This window comes from Nannobrachium achirus (assembly GCF_963921795.1).
Source record: "Nannobrachium achirus genome assembly, chromosome: 2".
Classification (NCBI taxonomy): Eukaryota; Metazoa; Chordata; class Actinopteri; order Myctophiformes; family Myctophidae; genus Nannobrachium; species Nannobrachium achirus.
Window position 1 is genome coordinate 72,028,220 of NC_137811.1, and position 16,806 is coordinate 72,045,025.

The following is a 16,806-nucleotide window of genomic DNA, read 5'->3' on the forward strand; positions in this document are numbered from 1 at the left end:
TAGCATCACTGAGAGACATTATGGCGTCTCTTTCAGAGGAGGATTTTTCCTGTGCTGTTTGCCATGACATCTTTGAAGATCCTGTTGTGCTGTTGTGTAGCCATAGCTTCTGTAGATCCTGTCTGGAGACATGGTGGAAAAAGAAGCAAATTAAGGAATGTCCAGTTTGTAAGCAGGTATCTTCAATGGACCATCCACCCCGTAACCTGGCTCTGAAGAAGCTGTGTGAGGCCTTCACACAGGACTGCACTCTGCATGCTGAGACATCACAGACAACCCACAGATCCAGACCAGTCAATGAAGCTGCACGGGACTTCAAGAAGCAAATCCAGAAATCCCTGAAAACTTTGCAGTATAAACTGAAGGTTTTTAATAAAGCCAGGAGTAAATGTGTCCAAACAGCAGAACACATCAAGCTCCAGGCCCGGGACACAAAGATGAAGATCAAGGAACAATTTAAAACGCTTCATCAGTTTTTACGAGAGGAAGAGGAGACTCGCATCACTGCAGTGACAAAGGAAGAAAAGCGGAAGAGTCAGCTGATGAAGGTTCAGATTGAAGATCTGAACACAGACATATCACTCTCTTCAAACAAAATCAGAGACATACAAGAGCAGCTGCTGAGAGCTACATTCCCAGACGGCTCATTCCTACAGGACTGCAAGGCGATGGTGAAAAGATTCCAGTTCCCAGATAATAAGGAGGACCGAGGAGCACTGATAGACGTGGCCAAACACCTGGGCAACCTGACCTTCAGTGTCTGGGACAAGATGAAGGACATCGTCTCCTACTGTCCGGTCATTCTGGACCCCAACAGTGCGCTAGAGCCGGGCTTCCTGTCAGACGATCTGACGGCTGTGCACGAGTCACCCGAGTGGCCAGATATGCAGGTTCCCCAGAACCCAGAGAGGATGACCACGATGAACTGGGTACTGGGTTCTGAGGCCCTTATCTCAGGGTATCACAGCTGGGACGTTGACGTTGGGGAAGATGGGGGCTGGGCACTGGGTGTGCTAGAGGCTTTTCACGGGCGTGTACGTGGAGACGATGGGATCTGGGGAATATGCACAGTGGAGGATCGATACGGACGTCCGTACTTAGCCACATACACACACGAGTCGACCACTGATCTGGAGTGGGCGGGTATTCCCCGGAGGATCAGAGTCCAGCTGGATTGCTCGGCAGGAAGGGTGTGGTTCACTGATCTTGATACTAACACACACATATTAACCTACACTGAGGATTTCGATGGGGCACTCTTTCCATTCATTTACGCTGAAAACACAGTGAGGATGTTGCCAAAACTGTTGCCACGCTTAACTCTGGAGAAGTGATGTTTATGATCTATGCAATCAAAACTGGTGTCTACTGTCTAGCTTTTTTGTATTTGAAAAATAATGACATGCATGTTGAGTGTGTTTTGGTAGCGCATCAAAATGATGAGAGTATAACATTAGCATGTATTTTGTAAAGATGCCTGATTAAGTCTAATTTGTCATCTACTTTATTTAGAATGACATGTCAAAATGTTGTACTGGACCATTTCATTTATTCATTAATTGATAGGATGTATTTTGGTCTGAGTTCTAAAGAAATCATAACTCTGTAAATAAACCTGCATGTTGGAATGATATGTTTTATTCAAATAAAGGTGTATAAAAGGTTTCAGTTCTCAGAAGTTTTATATTTACTGGTAGAATGAGGTCTGGAAGAACACTATTTCCAAAGAACAAGAGTTGAGCCCTTTGCACACCGGATCCGAATCAGCCGTGCGACGAGTGGCTGCGGCCGTGCGTTTTTTTCTCGATCGAACCGATCGAACCCAGTTCGATTTGTGCGTCTTGTCGCATGCGGTAAAAAACACATAATTCCTTTTATGACTCCTTTTGGGATCCGCAGCGCCGCAAACGCAACAGTCCGGTGTGAAAAGGGCTTTAATGTGGCAGAGTTCAGAAACATAACGCACGCACACACATCCACCAGTGTTCACTAGTCCCTCCCTAACATTTTAGTTTATTTTTTATTTACGAAATTGTCTTAAAATGTGTCACTTTTTTAGTCATCATAGCTTAGTGTTTATCTAGTTTTTGTTTATTCATGAAATTGTCAGTACATTTATTCTTATTTTTCAGTCATCAGCTTATTTTTTTTATTTTATTTAGTTTTCGTCAGTGAAAAAAAAGGTAGTCGACTAACATTTTTCATCTTAGTTTTTGTCAACGAAATTGTGTACAAGTGAGTATGGAAGCTGTTGGTTTGAGCAATGAGTATGAATGATGCATGATGTGGATGTAATGTATTACTGTAGTACACATTGCACACACCTGTATCCACCTGTACACATATCCTGGCTCTGTTCCTTCCAGTACATTCCAGTATGTTCCAGTACACACCAGTACACGTGTCTCCAAGAAACTTGACATAAGGAATGACTTTTCTCCTACTTATTTAACCATAGATGTAACCATGACTGTCCATTTTAGACACTTGGTCAACTTTCACACATAAAGATACTCAGGACACCTGAGCTATTAAGGGTCATTGTATAACCTGGATAACCGGACAGCAGCACATGAATGTTGCACAATGGTCAGGCAAAGTCATCAGGACATGCATGTACCGGTATATCAACTGGACACTGACCCTTGGTCTCATGCACTCTCATGCACGACCACGGAAGCCGCACACATATGACAAGATGTGCACCCGCCTTGACCACTTATCTCTGATATGTGCATGTGAACACACACTGTTGTAGAAGATGATATAAAACCCAGACCTGGGGACTGGCTTCTTTGCGCTTGCATTCGAGGCTTATCCACACAGAAGCAAGTTAGCCGGTTGACTGTATTACCACACCTTGTGTAATAAAACCATCTTGATTACTATACAAGGTCCGGTCCTTATTGTCTCATCTATTCATCTATTTTGTGTCAAAACTTCAAGACTATTTACTTCATGGACAATTGAGTATAAATGCTTATGGGCAGTTGTTGATGGAAATGAGATAGCATTGTTGTTAGATGTCATGGGTTATTGTCATGTTGTAATATAGGACAGTGTTGTTGCAACATTTAACAAATAAGAAAGGAAATGAAATGATATCCAGAATGACAGTATGTCAGTACCTGTACTGTACTGTATGTGTTATTGTTTGGATATATATCAGTTTGCATAGTTCCCAGAGCACCAGATGATGATTCTATTCAAATAGTTTGTTGTCACTTTAACTCTCAAATACCTGGAGCGCGCCTGAGTCGCATTAGATTTTAACCACTTTAACCATTATTTTATGCTTTAGCTTTAGAAAAATCGTGAAAATGAGTGCAAGTCTTTGAATATCTTTGACCTGATCTTTGACCCGACTTCTAAATCCTTCCTCTAAATCATGCTGTTCTCAAACCTTTTCATGTCAAGGACCCCCAGAATTACAGGTTTTTGGCCACGGACCCCCCCCCATCTCAAAATATGTTGTTCCAGGGCCCACCCAGAAGCAAATATTTGAGTTACAAATGTTCGCTTTTAAGTAGATATATTCAAAGACTTGCAAAAAAAATCATGATTTTTCAAAAATAGCAGATCTACCTACAGTAAATGGAGGTCATACAGTAATACCGTGAATCAAGAGCTCTAGTGGAATTCAACCTGCTGTGAGGAAACTGACAGTTATATTTCACCTGGATGAATAACACAGTGATGCAGTAATGTAGGCTACAATATAGGATCTGTTTGCAGGTGCACTTAAAAAGGTTAACAAGGAACATATTGTATATCATTAAAAAGCCTTTATTAGATGATAGATGGATACATAATTCAAAAGGATGCCCATGGAGGAGAACAATAGAGGGTATGCGTGTGACATCACTGTTGCTGGAAGTTATGTGGGAACACGCCTACTGAGTGGCAAAACACTAATTTCTGCCATTGACAGCCCATACATCCAAACAGAAAAGTGCTATCTGATTGTATTAAACAAACTTAACTCACCAACATTGCGGCTGTACTGAAAGCTTGAATTATCCTCTTTCTATCTACAAAGTTTTTGTTTCATAAAAATCCACCATAGGCATGTTATGATGAGCTACTTTCTGTCAAGACATTCTGTGCAGGTTTTTATTTTTCCAAGTGTCAGAGTTTGGAAGCACTCGTTTTCTACAACACAACATCCTGCTGCCTCCTGCATTATGTACAAATTAGAAACAGGCCGTTGAGTGATTTGCAACTAGCACTTCCAAACTCCAATGCTCCATGCTGCTCAATGTTTTGCCACTCAGACTAGATTAGGGGGGCGGGTCCCAGTGGACGTGCATACCCTCTATACATTATGAGAAATAGGTAGTCAATACAGAATTCATATCAAGTGAAGAATTAACCCTACTTAAGACAGGACAAATGACAAGAGGAACAAGTTAATGACATTAAAATGAAATCAATGTTTTCACTGAGGCCTGGAGAGAGACATCAGTCCAGTGAATGTTGAACTCTTTGGTAGAATTGTAGGTCACTGCCTCTTGTTAGGGAGGTCTAATGAGTTCAATTCCTGTGATCATTGAATATAACAATCTGTCTTGCCATAAGGCCAATCCTGATTACATGTCATGATGGCATATGTATGCTCTGCAAGATGATGTGGACATCATTTAGTACAGCCCATGCATACATTACAAGTTAAATGTTAAACAAAGGTGGTAGGACCATTTATGCAATCCATAATATTAAATATAGTTTCATTCAGTTCAGACATGCTCCCAACACACCAGAAAGTAAAAAAAAAAAAAAAATTAAAGCTCTATATTCAGATAGTTATCTTTGCTACAGTACAGAGCAGGGGTCTACGACGTTCTTCGGGTGAAGGACCCCTTAACGGGGAGAGAGATGAAGCAGGGACCCCCACTACACACTGAAATCGTGTGTGCCAATTAAACTTTTCCATAGATATGTCATAGATTGCTTCCTAGACTTGTTTGACAGCACTATGATCAGTGTTCAGTTGTTTGTTCACACTGTTAATATGTTGGATTCTGGTTCATTTGTATGTTCACACATTTAACCATTTAAAGGACAACTTTAGTTTTTTACAACAAGGGTTCGTATTTTAGATTGTGATTAAACAATATAAAAGATGTGTGTTAACATTTTTTAATTTACTTCTTTCTATTGTTTTAGAGATTCTTATTTTAGTGGTTGGGGGCATGCGTACGCAATAAAACAATAGAACGAAGCAAATGAAAACATTTTAACACTCACTTTTTCTTGTCTCTAATTACAATCTATAATAATGAACCCTTGTTGTAAAAAAACAAAGTTGTCCTTTAAACCCTCATTACTTAGTGAACTTGACCTTTGGCCCTGTACTTGGTCTGGTCTTTCCCCCCCCCTCTCCCCGTCTTTCCAGCTCTTCAGTAAACAGAAAATACATGTTCAGGTGGGACACCAATTCTATCCAATCAGGAGAGGGAACCCATTTACCAGCTTCACCCCCCCCCCCCCTTATTCACTTATTTATCCTTTAGTAATTCTCTGAATGAAATTGGTTTCACAACCTAAAAATATATTTAGTGTAAAAGGTGAGCAACCTGTTACTGAACAAACATTCTACAGCATACATGGGCAACTGGCAGCCCGGGGGCCACATGTGGCCCTCACCTTCACTTAATTCGGCCTGCAAGTTGATATTGGAGTACTGATATATTATTGATATCAGCTGTTACATTTCCAAACACGGAAAAATTACCGGCTTTAATGACTTCAGTCTATATTAGTAGCTAAATGACTAGTATTACAATGTCATTGTATTTTTTATGTCCAATATATTTGTATTTAAGTTCATAATGTTAACATTTTTAGAAAAAATAAGAAAAAAAAGCTACTTTTCAGGATTCCCATTCAAAAACAGCAAAAATAGCAGATCTACAAGCTCAAAACGTGTCGCACTGCGACACTTTTGAGCTTGTAGATCGGCTATTTTTGCTATGTACATGCATTGTGGCCCCCTCTGGAGTGAGTGAGAAAATGTAGTGGCCCTCTCCATCATCAAAGTTGCCCACCCCTGCTCTATAGCAACGATTATAGAGCTATTTAACACTTATAATTATAACAAAAAAGATAACAATGGTTCTTAATACCTTTCACCAAGACCTGTATTTACAGTATATGGATTATAATATACTGTATGAAGAATATATGTGGATATATATTAGGGCTGGACTTGATAAAAAAAAGAAATGCATGTTTAATCGCATAATCATTTGATCTGAGAATCTTTTTTTTTTTTTTTAAGGCATTTTGGTACACAAGTGAATCAATGAGTTTTTTCAATTGATTCCCATCCACTGGGCCAATAAGCAAAGTGTTGTGATCGTCTTCTTCTCCCATTGTGTGCTCTGGGGTTTGTTGTCTGTTGGTTGGTGCACTCAGGGCCGTTTTTAGCTATAGGCGGTATAGGCGGTCGCCTAGAGCGCCGATCTCAAGGGGGCGCCTGCCGAAATGGAGTGTTTCTTTTTTTTATATTATAGAAAAGAAAAAGAAAAAACATTTCGGCGCCCCCTCTATTGGTATTATCTCACCAATACGACCCAGTTGCTTACTATGTGTGTCAAAAAAAAATTTATCCATAAAAACTCGAGCGTCAGAGGCAGAGCTCTCAGTGTCTGCACTCTGCAGCCTGCTGCCTGCCTGTGCACTTACTCGAGTGTCATATTATTGAACAGTCATCCAAACCGGCCCAAAACCGACTAAATTCACGGCAAAACCCGCAAAAATCGCGCACGTGCAAAAATCGCGCGCGCGCGAGTGGGGGGGGGGGGGGGGGGGCATTCGAGAGAGCTCGCCTAGAGCGCCGATTAGACGCGCTACGGCCCTGTGCACTGGTATGATCGCTACGCCTGAAACCCGTCCAGGTTCTGTGGTGCAAAAACTAGGCGCGATTAGAATGTGTTTTTTTTTTTTTTTTTATCGGGTTATTTTTCTGTCATTAATAATTAATGGAAAATAATCAGTTAAAGTTCCAGCCCTAATATTAATGTATAAGGTAAAAAAGCGATTATGATTTCTGTGTGCTTGTGTGTGTGTGCGCTTGTGTGTGTGTGTGTGCGTGTGTGTGTGTGAGTGTGTGCGTGCGTGCGACAGTTCAACACATTCTTACTCCCAACGTGTCACATAAAGACACTTAGTCACACTTGCCTAGCAGTTATTCTACTTAAATTAGGGGTGTAACGATATAGTAACATAGTCGAAAAATCCATTTTAATTTGCAAAGATCTACTATATCGTTTGCAAAAGCGAAATATCGTACCGTTTTGGCTTTGTATCGTATCGTTTTAAAATGCTGTAATCGGTATCGAATCGTTTTGCAATGCAAATAATTTATTGTATGGAAACTAAGTATTTGTGCCTTGTATTCAGCCATTTTAAGAGGGAAAATTAAAAAGAGGGATTAATTACCGCTACCTTTCCATTCCACATAGCTACTCTTGGTCTATCCATAAATGTATGTATTCTCTGTATTCATGTCAAGGTGGGTTTGTCCATATGCGTTGAAATATAATGTCCATGTATTTGCTAGAGAATCACAGTGTTTACTTCCATAATAATAGATTTTTGACACGTTTTAGACAGATTTAATTTCTTTGCTGAATAGTTTTTAAATCATTGAATCGAATCGTATCGTATCGCCATGAATGAACCAATATTGTCCATGTATCGTATTGTTAACCATGTATCGTGATGCTATCGTATCGCTGTTAAAATGTATCGTTACACCCCTAACTTAAAGGGGCACTCCACCACTTTTCAACCTATGTTCATAATTGGTCCTCACTCAAAAATAGCTTTTTTTCTTTTTTCTCAGAGGAGGGCTGTGGGCAGGTCAGAAACCCATCGTCTTGTGACATCATCGATTGCCAATCCAGCTTATAGAAACTGCAGGCTTTCTATTCCTGAAAAGTTGCAATTTTAAAGTGGAAGCCATTGTTCTCGCGATAATAAAAATATTATTTTATTTTTATTTTTCAAAAATATTGATTAAATTCTTTTGGGGGAAAATGATGATGTCACAAGACGATTCTGAACTTCCCACAGCTCTCCTAGGAGACTTGGACTGAGTAGAAAAACAATTGTGATATTTTATCATGAACATTAGTGAGGACCTATTATATGAAGACAGGTTGAAAAGTGGTGAACTACTCCTTTAAATGTTTGATGATGTTTGTTCAATAATGATTACAAAAATATATTTTAAAGGACCATGCCTCTCCATGACGTGTCTCCTCATTTCATCCATTCAGTGGTTGGTCTCCCGGATGCCACCCGCCTTCTCCTGATGTAGGGATCTGTATGGACACATTGAATGAACTGTCTGTTAACTCACTGCTTCCCAAACACTGGGTCGGGACCCATTTGTGGGTAGCAGAGCCTTTTGTATGGGTCCCTTTCTTTTTTTTTGTTTCTTACATATTGTTTTTTAATTATTTTGCATCAATAATTTCATGAAGAAATAAAAAAAAAATGTTTAAGAAGTAGTGAAATTAGTCGATCTACAAGCCCACAACGTGGCACAAAGTGACACCTTGTGAGCTTGTGCTATTTTCACTAGTTTGGGTCCCGGGCATCGCCTGGCTCCAGCCCATAGACCCGCCCACTCTGGTTCTCGCAGAGTCTGAAATCAGGCTATCCCAGGCAAACATCTAATTAATTTTTTTCAGGACCTGGGTAATTTTAGTTTGCTGGTAGCTGCTTTCCTGCAGGTCATGCTTTTACTGTTCTTTGGCTTGGATGAAGCAACGTATACTCACTATCGGGGGGGAGACGTCACATGGTGTCTTAATCTGTGCCTGTGGTGTCTGCGCCAACTGCAATGAAACTGAGGCATTATTTTCATTTTTATTAAAGGCTACATTCATCAAAACCACTAAATGCACTCAATATTTTCAAATAGAGCTGGATTTATGCATAATCTATAAATATTGTGCCTCTTCCGTTTTTTGTCCATAAGAACATACTGGCACAAACATACCTTGTGCAGGTTCATGTGGGTCAATCTTGCTTTTGATGGTGTTCTGTAGGTCTGTCTTTATTGCCTTCAGTATTCCTGCATTGTCCTCGAGTTGTTTCTCAACATCGTCCTTGAGTTGTTTCTCTTTCTCTAGTTTCTTGTTGGTGTTCTGCAGTTCAGTTTTGGTAATCTCCAGGGTCTTGGTTCTGGTCTGCAGTTCAGTGGTGGTAATCTCCAGGGTCTTGGTGGTGGTCTGCAGTTCGTTCTCTCTTTCCTTCTGTTGAACTGTGAGCTCTTCTACTTGGTTGCTCCTGTCCTGCAGGTCCTGGGTAATTTTCTTTAGCTGGCCGCTACTTTCCTGCAGGTCCTGGGTCAGTTTCCATTGGTGTTGCTTGCTGTCCAGCAGTTCTTTCTCTCTTTCCTTCTGTTGAACTGAGAGCATTTCTACGTGGTTGTTTCTGCTCTGCAGGTCCTGGGTCAGTCTTCGTTGCTGCCACTTGCTCTCCTCCATCTCCTGTGTAGTCTTCTGCAGTTGTCTGTCTCTTTCCTGCTGTTGGGCTGTGAGCTCATCTACTTGGTTGGTCTTGAACTGCAGGTCCTGGCTCAGGTCATGTTGCTGTCGCCTGCTCTCCTCCATCTCGATGGAGGTGTTCATCAGCTCTTCATCTCTTTCCTTCTGTTGAACCTTGAGCTCTTCTACTTGGTTACTGCTTTCCTGCAGGTCCTGGGTCAGTTTTGTTAGCTGGCCGCTACTTTCCTTCAGGTCCAGGGTGAGTTTCCGTTGGTGTTGCTTGCTGTCCAGCAGTTCCTTCTCTCTTTCCTTCTGTTGGACTGTGAGCTCTTCTACTTGGTTGCTGCTGTCCTGCAGATCCTGGGTCAATTTAGTTTGCTGGTAGCTGCTTTCCTGCAGGTCCTGGGTCAGTTTATGTTGGTGTTGCTTGCTGTCCATCAGTTCTTTCTCTCTTTCCTTCTGTTGAACTGTGAGCATTTCTACTTCGCTACTCCTGCTCTGCAGGTCCTGTGACATTCTCTTTTGCTGTTGCTTGCGCTCCTCCATTTCCTGGGTAGTCTTCTGCAGTTGTTTGCCGTTTTCGGTCAGTAGTTTCTCATATTCATTCAGTAGTTTGTCTTTCTCTTCAAGTTTCGTGGTGGTGTTCTGCAGTTCGTTCTCTCTTTCCTTCTGTTGAACTGTGAGCTCTTCTACTTGGTTGCTGCTGTCCTGCAGGTCCTGGGTAATTTTCTTCAGCTGGCCGCTACTTTCCTGCAGGTCCTGGGTCAGTTTCCATTGGTGTTGCTTGCTGTCCAGCAGTTCTTTCTCTCTTTCCTTCTGTTGAACTGTGAGCATTTCCACGTGGTTGCTTCTGCTCTGCAGGTCCTGGGCCAGTCTTCGTTGCTGCCGCTTGCGCTCCTCCATCTCCTGCTCAGTGTTCTGCAGCTGTCTGTCACTTTCCTGCTGCTGATCTGTGAGCTTATCTACTTGGTTGGTCCTGTACTGCAGGACCTGGGCCATTTTATTTTGCTGGTAGATGCTTTCCTGCAGGTCCTGGGTTAGTTTCAGTTTCTGGTGGCCACTTTCCTGCAGGTCCTGGGTCAGTTTCTGTTGGTGTTGCTTGCTGTTCAGAAGTTCTTTCTCTCTTTCTTTCTGTTGAACCGTGAGCTTTTCTACTTCGCTGCTCCTGCTCTGCAGGTCCTGGGTCAGTCTCCGTTGCTGTCGCTTGCTCTCCTCCATCTCGATGGAGGTGTTCTGCAGTTCTTTCTCTCTTTCCTTTTGTTGAACTTGGAGATTTTCTATTTGTTTGCTCCTGTCATGCATGTCCTGGGTCAGTTTAGTTTGCTGGTAGTTGCCTTCCTGCAGGTCCTGGGTTAGTTTCAGTTGCTGGTAGCTACTCTCCTGCAGGTCCTGGGTCAGTTTCTGTTGGTGTTGCTTGCTGTCCTGCAGTTCTTTCTCTCTTTCCTTCTGTTGAACTTTGAGCTTTTCTACTTGGTTGCTTTTGTCCTGCAGGTCCTGGGTCAGTTTATTTTGCTGGTGGGTCAGCTTTTTGTTGCTTTCTTGCTGCTGAACTCGGATCTTTTCTACTTGGTTCCTACTTTCCTTCAGGTCTTGGGCCAGTTTATTTTGCTGGTAGCTACTTTCCTTCTGCTGTCGCTTGCTCTCCTCCATCTCGATTGAGGTGTTCAACAGCTCTTCCTCTCTTTCCTTCTGTTGATATGTGAGCTTTTCTACTTCGCTGCTCTTGTCCTTCAGGTCCTGGGTCAGTTTATCTTGCTGTTGCTTGCTGCCCAGCAGTTCTCTCTCTCTTTCCTTCCGTTGATCTGTGAGCTTTTCTACTTCACTGCTCTTGTACTGCAGGTCCTGGGTCAGTTTATCTTGCCGTTGCTTGCTTTTCAGAAGTTCTTTCTCTCTTTCCTTCCGTTCATCGGTGAGCTTTTCTACTTCACTGCGCTTGTCCTTCAGGTCCTGGGTCAGTTTATCTTGCTGGACGCTACTTTCTTTCAGGTCCCGGGTCAGTTCATCTTGCTGTTGCTTGCTGTCATCCAGCTCTTGGATGGCCTTCTGCAGGTCTTCCTCTCTCTTCTTTTCATGTCTGCTCTCTTCCTTCAGGTCCTGGATGAGTTTATTCTGAGCCATGTTGTTGTCCTCCAACTCTCGGATGGTGTCCGGCAGTCCTTCCTCTCCGTCTCTGTCCTGCTTCTTTATGTTGTTGCTCTGGTGTTGCTGGTCCTTGTTTATTATCATTCTGAAGCTAACATCTACACTGTCCTCTCTATAATCTACAAAAGCGAAGCATATTGTTAGACATAAATAATGTATGAATAAAGATCAAGGGTTCGATGTGGCACCGTAGAATGAGTTATTTTGAATGCATGAGTAACTAATGTGTATGCACGCACTCAGGCACACATGCACACACAGAATCTTCCTCACCTCCCGGCATCATGTTGCCAGAAACATGCAGCCTCCTCTCCTGGACCACATAATGCACTGTTTGCAAGAGGAAGAATTTGTGATTGTTACGTCCCCACAGGCTAACAAATGGTGCATTTATAGTTATTGAATACTAAGATGCAAACATGCAACAGAAGAGTATCAGCCAACAACCTTCTCTCTGGTTTCCTCAAACATTGAACAGGAACTGAAAAAGGCTCACCTTTTTTTGCGTCATCAGCATCCTGTTGAACACAATCATGTTATTTAAATCATTTTTATTGCACACTGTTATGTCATGTTTATGGTATTGGCTACAGTAGTGGTTTTCAACCTACAACCTATAGAATAACACCAAGTGGTGGGGTAATGTACAGTACAACGTTGAGGTATTTGTACTTTACTGGAGTATTTCCCATTTCCAATATTTTTACTTCTGCTTACTTCTGGGATCCAAATTGTGTACTTTTACTCCACTACATTTATTTGAAAACTTTAGTTACTTTGTTGATTTTGATTATTGTTACAAATAGTCCATGGGCCATACGAGTTGTCGGTATCAAAAAGGTGGCAAAGGTTACCATGCATTTTTGAAAAGCTCTATATCTGTAGATTATATTTTGGTATGATAACCCTTTCTTAGACACAGCTAAACTGGTGTTATCAGCCACTAGAGTTGGTGTCCCATTAACTTTACATTACAGGGAAAAAAAAGCTAAAAATTAATCTGCTTTAAGTAGCATAAGAGGGGTCAAACTAGGGGGTTTTCATGATGCTGAATCCATTGCAAGCATCTGTTTGGCACGAAAAACATTCCTGGGGCTAAAACAACCCCCACAAAAGTGTGAAAAGTGATGACTCATCACTTTTCATCACTAAACTATAGTCTTGTGGGACAGTTTTTAGCCCAAGGAATGACCCCTCTTATGCTACTTAAAGCAGATTAATTTTTAGCTTTTTTTTTCCTGTAATGTAAAGTCAATGGGACACCAACTCTAACGGCTGATAACACCAATTTAGCTGTGTCTAAGAAAGGGTTATCATACCAAAATATAATCTACAGATATAGAGCTTTTCAAAAATGCATGGTAACCTTTGCCACCTTTTTAATACTGACAACTCGTATGGCCCATGGACTAAAAACATACATTAATCACTTAGCTATTACCTGGTTTGGCGGAAGTCCTGTCATCACGTGGTCATATGGAATATTACAAATAAAAATAAATGAAATGTTAGTTGGGACAAACTCAGTAACAAATACAGTAGTATGTAATGCATTCCACATATATTCTTATGATATTCATAATATGACTGATACCAGAGTTCAGTTTTTGGAATTGGTCTTTCTTGTGAAGGAATAGATGTGTGTGTCTGTGTGTGTGTGTGTGTGTGTGTGTGTGTGTGTGTGTGTGTGTGTGTGTGTGTGTGTGTGTGCGTGCGTGCGTGCGTGCGTGTGTGCGTGCGTGCGTGCGTGCGTGCGTGCGTGCGTGCGTGCGTGCGTGTGTGTGTGCGTGCGTGTGTGTGTGCGTGCGTGTGTAATTAATTTTCAGTGCAGTGAATGTGACAGGTGGAGAGACAAGTGTCACAATGTGTCGCAACAGGTTAATATAGGATTACTGATATAATATTGATTTCAGCTGTTACAATTCCAAACATGCTAATATGTTTACAAACTTCAGTCTATATTAGTATTTACATTTTATTGTCTTTTTTTTTTATAGGTCCAATGTATTTGTATTTAAGTTCCTAAGTTAACATAAGTATATGCATTTGAAATTAAATAAAAATAAATAGTCTTCAGGAGTCCAATTAAAACATTATTTATTATTGTAAAAAAGAAAATAGCACATCTGGTGTGCCTGCTGGTCTAGTGGTCCAGAAGCATACCACATAGGCTCTGATGCCTGACAGAGTGTCGCTGGTTAGAATCCCCATCCCGACGATCTTTGCTGTGTCACTATCCATCTTTTCTCCCTGTCAGTCTACTGTCCTATCAATAAAGACCTGTCATTCTACTGTCCTATCAATAAAGACCTGTCATTCTACTATCCTATCAATAAAGACCTGTCATTCTACTGTCCTATCAATAAAGACCTGTCATTCTACTGTCCTATCAATAAAGACCTGTCATTCTACTGTCCTATCAATAAAAACGTGTCATTCTACTGTCCTATCAATAAAGACCTGTCATTCTACTGTCAATAAAAGCCCCAAAACAAATCATAATAAAATAACATCTACAAGCTCAGTGCGGCGCGTTTTGAGCTGGATTGACTATTTTAGCAACTTCTTTTGTGACATAGAATGTAGGAAAGAAAAGGTTAAATTACTGAGGAGATTTTTGCTCGACAGTATGCAATGTGGTCCTCTGGAGTGATTGTGTAAATATAGTGGCTCTCGTCTCCATCACCAAAGTGTCCCACCCCTGGCCAATAGGAACCATGCACATCATACATATGCATTCAATGTCTGCCATAGCAATGTTTCCCACTGTTGCTTCCAGACACATTGTTAGCCTGGCTTGGCCTCATGAGGTACTGGCAGGTTAGTCTGCTTTCCATGCTACATTTTTAGAGGTTGCAAGCTTTCTTTGTCATTATTTCAAAATAAATAAAATAAAAAAACTATAAAAAAATAAAAAATAAAGAATCAACAATGTTTCAAAAGAACAAATTCCATAAATGAATACACTTTTAAGAAGTAGTGAAAATAGCAGATATAGGCCTACAAGCTCACGAACCAGCGCATGCAGAAAAAAAAAGAAAAAAAAAACATGTGAGCTTGTAGATCTGCTCTTTTCTCTAGGCCTAGTTTGGGTCCTGGGGAAGAATCTGTCTTTTGGTTCTTGCACTAGAAAGTGTGGGAGTCACTACATGTGCTGGACCAAGGTAAAAAGATATTTGACAAAGTAGACCTGGTATAAGATCACTGCTATTCTCTATCATTATCCATTCCTCCCTTAATCTGTGTTTATTTGTAACAGTTTATTATTGCTGCACAAATGTGTGAGTGACTGAGGACCCAAATAATTCATGAATCAAATTTACTCTCATGTACTTCTATGTGAGGAGGCATAACAATCTTCAAACTTAAGTAGGCAAATTTATGTTTATATAAAAGTTTCTTTCCTCTTCCTGAAAACAACATGTGATGCAAAGCGTCCATAAAAACATATATTGACCTACCATGACCTTTGATGTCCCCCATGTCTCCTGTATGAAGAAAAAGAGACACATTAGCTACATTGACTGGCATTCATAACATTAAAGGGATATTTCACTTTAACATTTTTAATTTGGGTAATTTTATCGTCTACTCAGACTTTTGTGAGCACACATTATTAATAAGAGCTGTGATGTGTATTCCCTGCATGGGCACTCCAGTTGGCACAGGCACGTGCACACATAGACATCAAAGGGGGCTTGAGCACCTGCCTTTTTATTCGTCTTTAAAAAGTGCCCTCTCAGACCATGAATGCTGTTTTTACTATGGCAAAATAAATGCAAATGCCCCCTCTTTCCATGCCATACCCAAAGGCAGCATTCAAGAGAATTGCCTTGTCCAAACACTACCTGAACTTGAACGCAGCATCTTATGTTGAAAGAATTGCCCTTGAAACCCATGCCATATTTGTCAATATACAATGTCCATGTATTTGGCAGATAATCACTGTGTTTACTTATTTACATCCATAATAATACATGTTTCCCTTAAAAACCTGCACTATCCACAGCTTTCACACGGATTTAATTTCTTTGCTAAATAGTCACTATATCGATTTGAAATCAATGAATCGAATCGTATCGTATCGCCATGAATGAACCAATATTGTCCATGTATCGTATCGTCAACCATGTAATATGTATCGAATCGCTATTAAAATGTATCGTTACACCCCTACTGTACGCAGGCGGAGGCGTCCGCACCTCTGTTTCCCCCCTGTTGACCTTTTTTGTGTTTATTTAGTTTTTCTTTTTTTTGACATACAATACAACATTTACTTGACAACAAAAAGACTACCTACAGACAAAACAAGAAAACAAAAAGAAAAGAAAAGAGAATACAACACCATACAAAAAACAAAAAAACAAAACACCTGACATTAACACGACACACAAAATTATCAAATAATTATAACACAAAGAGCACATATCCTTAACAGCAACTCCCAGAGTCCCGTGCCATAAGGCCGGACAAGTGACTGTAGAGAGGCTGCAGCTACCCTACTCCTGGTTCCTCCATTAAATGAGAGAGATCATTGCCCTTGACATATTGAATAAAATTCCCCCATATTTTCTCAAAAAGCTCTTTTTATTTTTGAGAGTGATCTCAAAAGAGTGATTCTTTCTAAGGGAAGACACAAAGATAGTTCCTTAAACCACTGAGCAATGCTAGGTTTCCCTGTCTTTTTCCATGAAAGGGCGATAACCCTTTTTGCTTGTAAGAACCCAAGGTCCAGAAATTTTATTTCACAGTTTTTTATCTTATTACCAATTGGGTAAAGGCCTGATAAAAAGAGTTTTGGATCTAGCGCAATGTTGATAAGTAGTATCTGTTGTAACTCCTTTCTAACCTCCTCCCAAAACTCCTTTATTCTTGGGCATGCCCACAAACAGTGGAACAAGGTGCCTTTATCATCATTACATCTGATACAAGTGTCTGGGATATTGGGATTAAATTTTAGTTATACTTTGATCTCCTTCGGAAAGAGATGCGTTTTGTTTGAGTTTGTTAGTTAATCCTTTGTGTTATTTTAGAGCCTCATTTTCTTGGCCGTTTTATTTCTTTGTTTGTTTCTTGTCTCTGAGCCAGAGCTTCTTGTAAGAACGTCATTTAAATATCTATTATTACAATTACACTAGCTTATTAATTGTGAATACATTTT

The 16,806-nt window shown here is 40.7% G+C and overlaps 1 pseudogene across 1 annotated transcript in view; it reads right to left on the bottom strand.

Moving 5' to 3' along the window:
• LOC308300356 (E3 ubiquitin-protein ligase TRIM35-like) overlaps window positions 1–16,806 on the bottom strand; it is a 61,750-nt pseudogene that overhangs the window by 17,398 nt on the left and 27,546 nt on the right. The gene's annotated exons all lie outside the window — the stretch shown is intronic.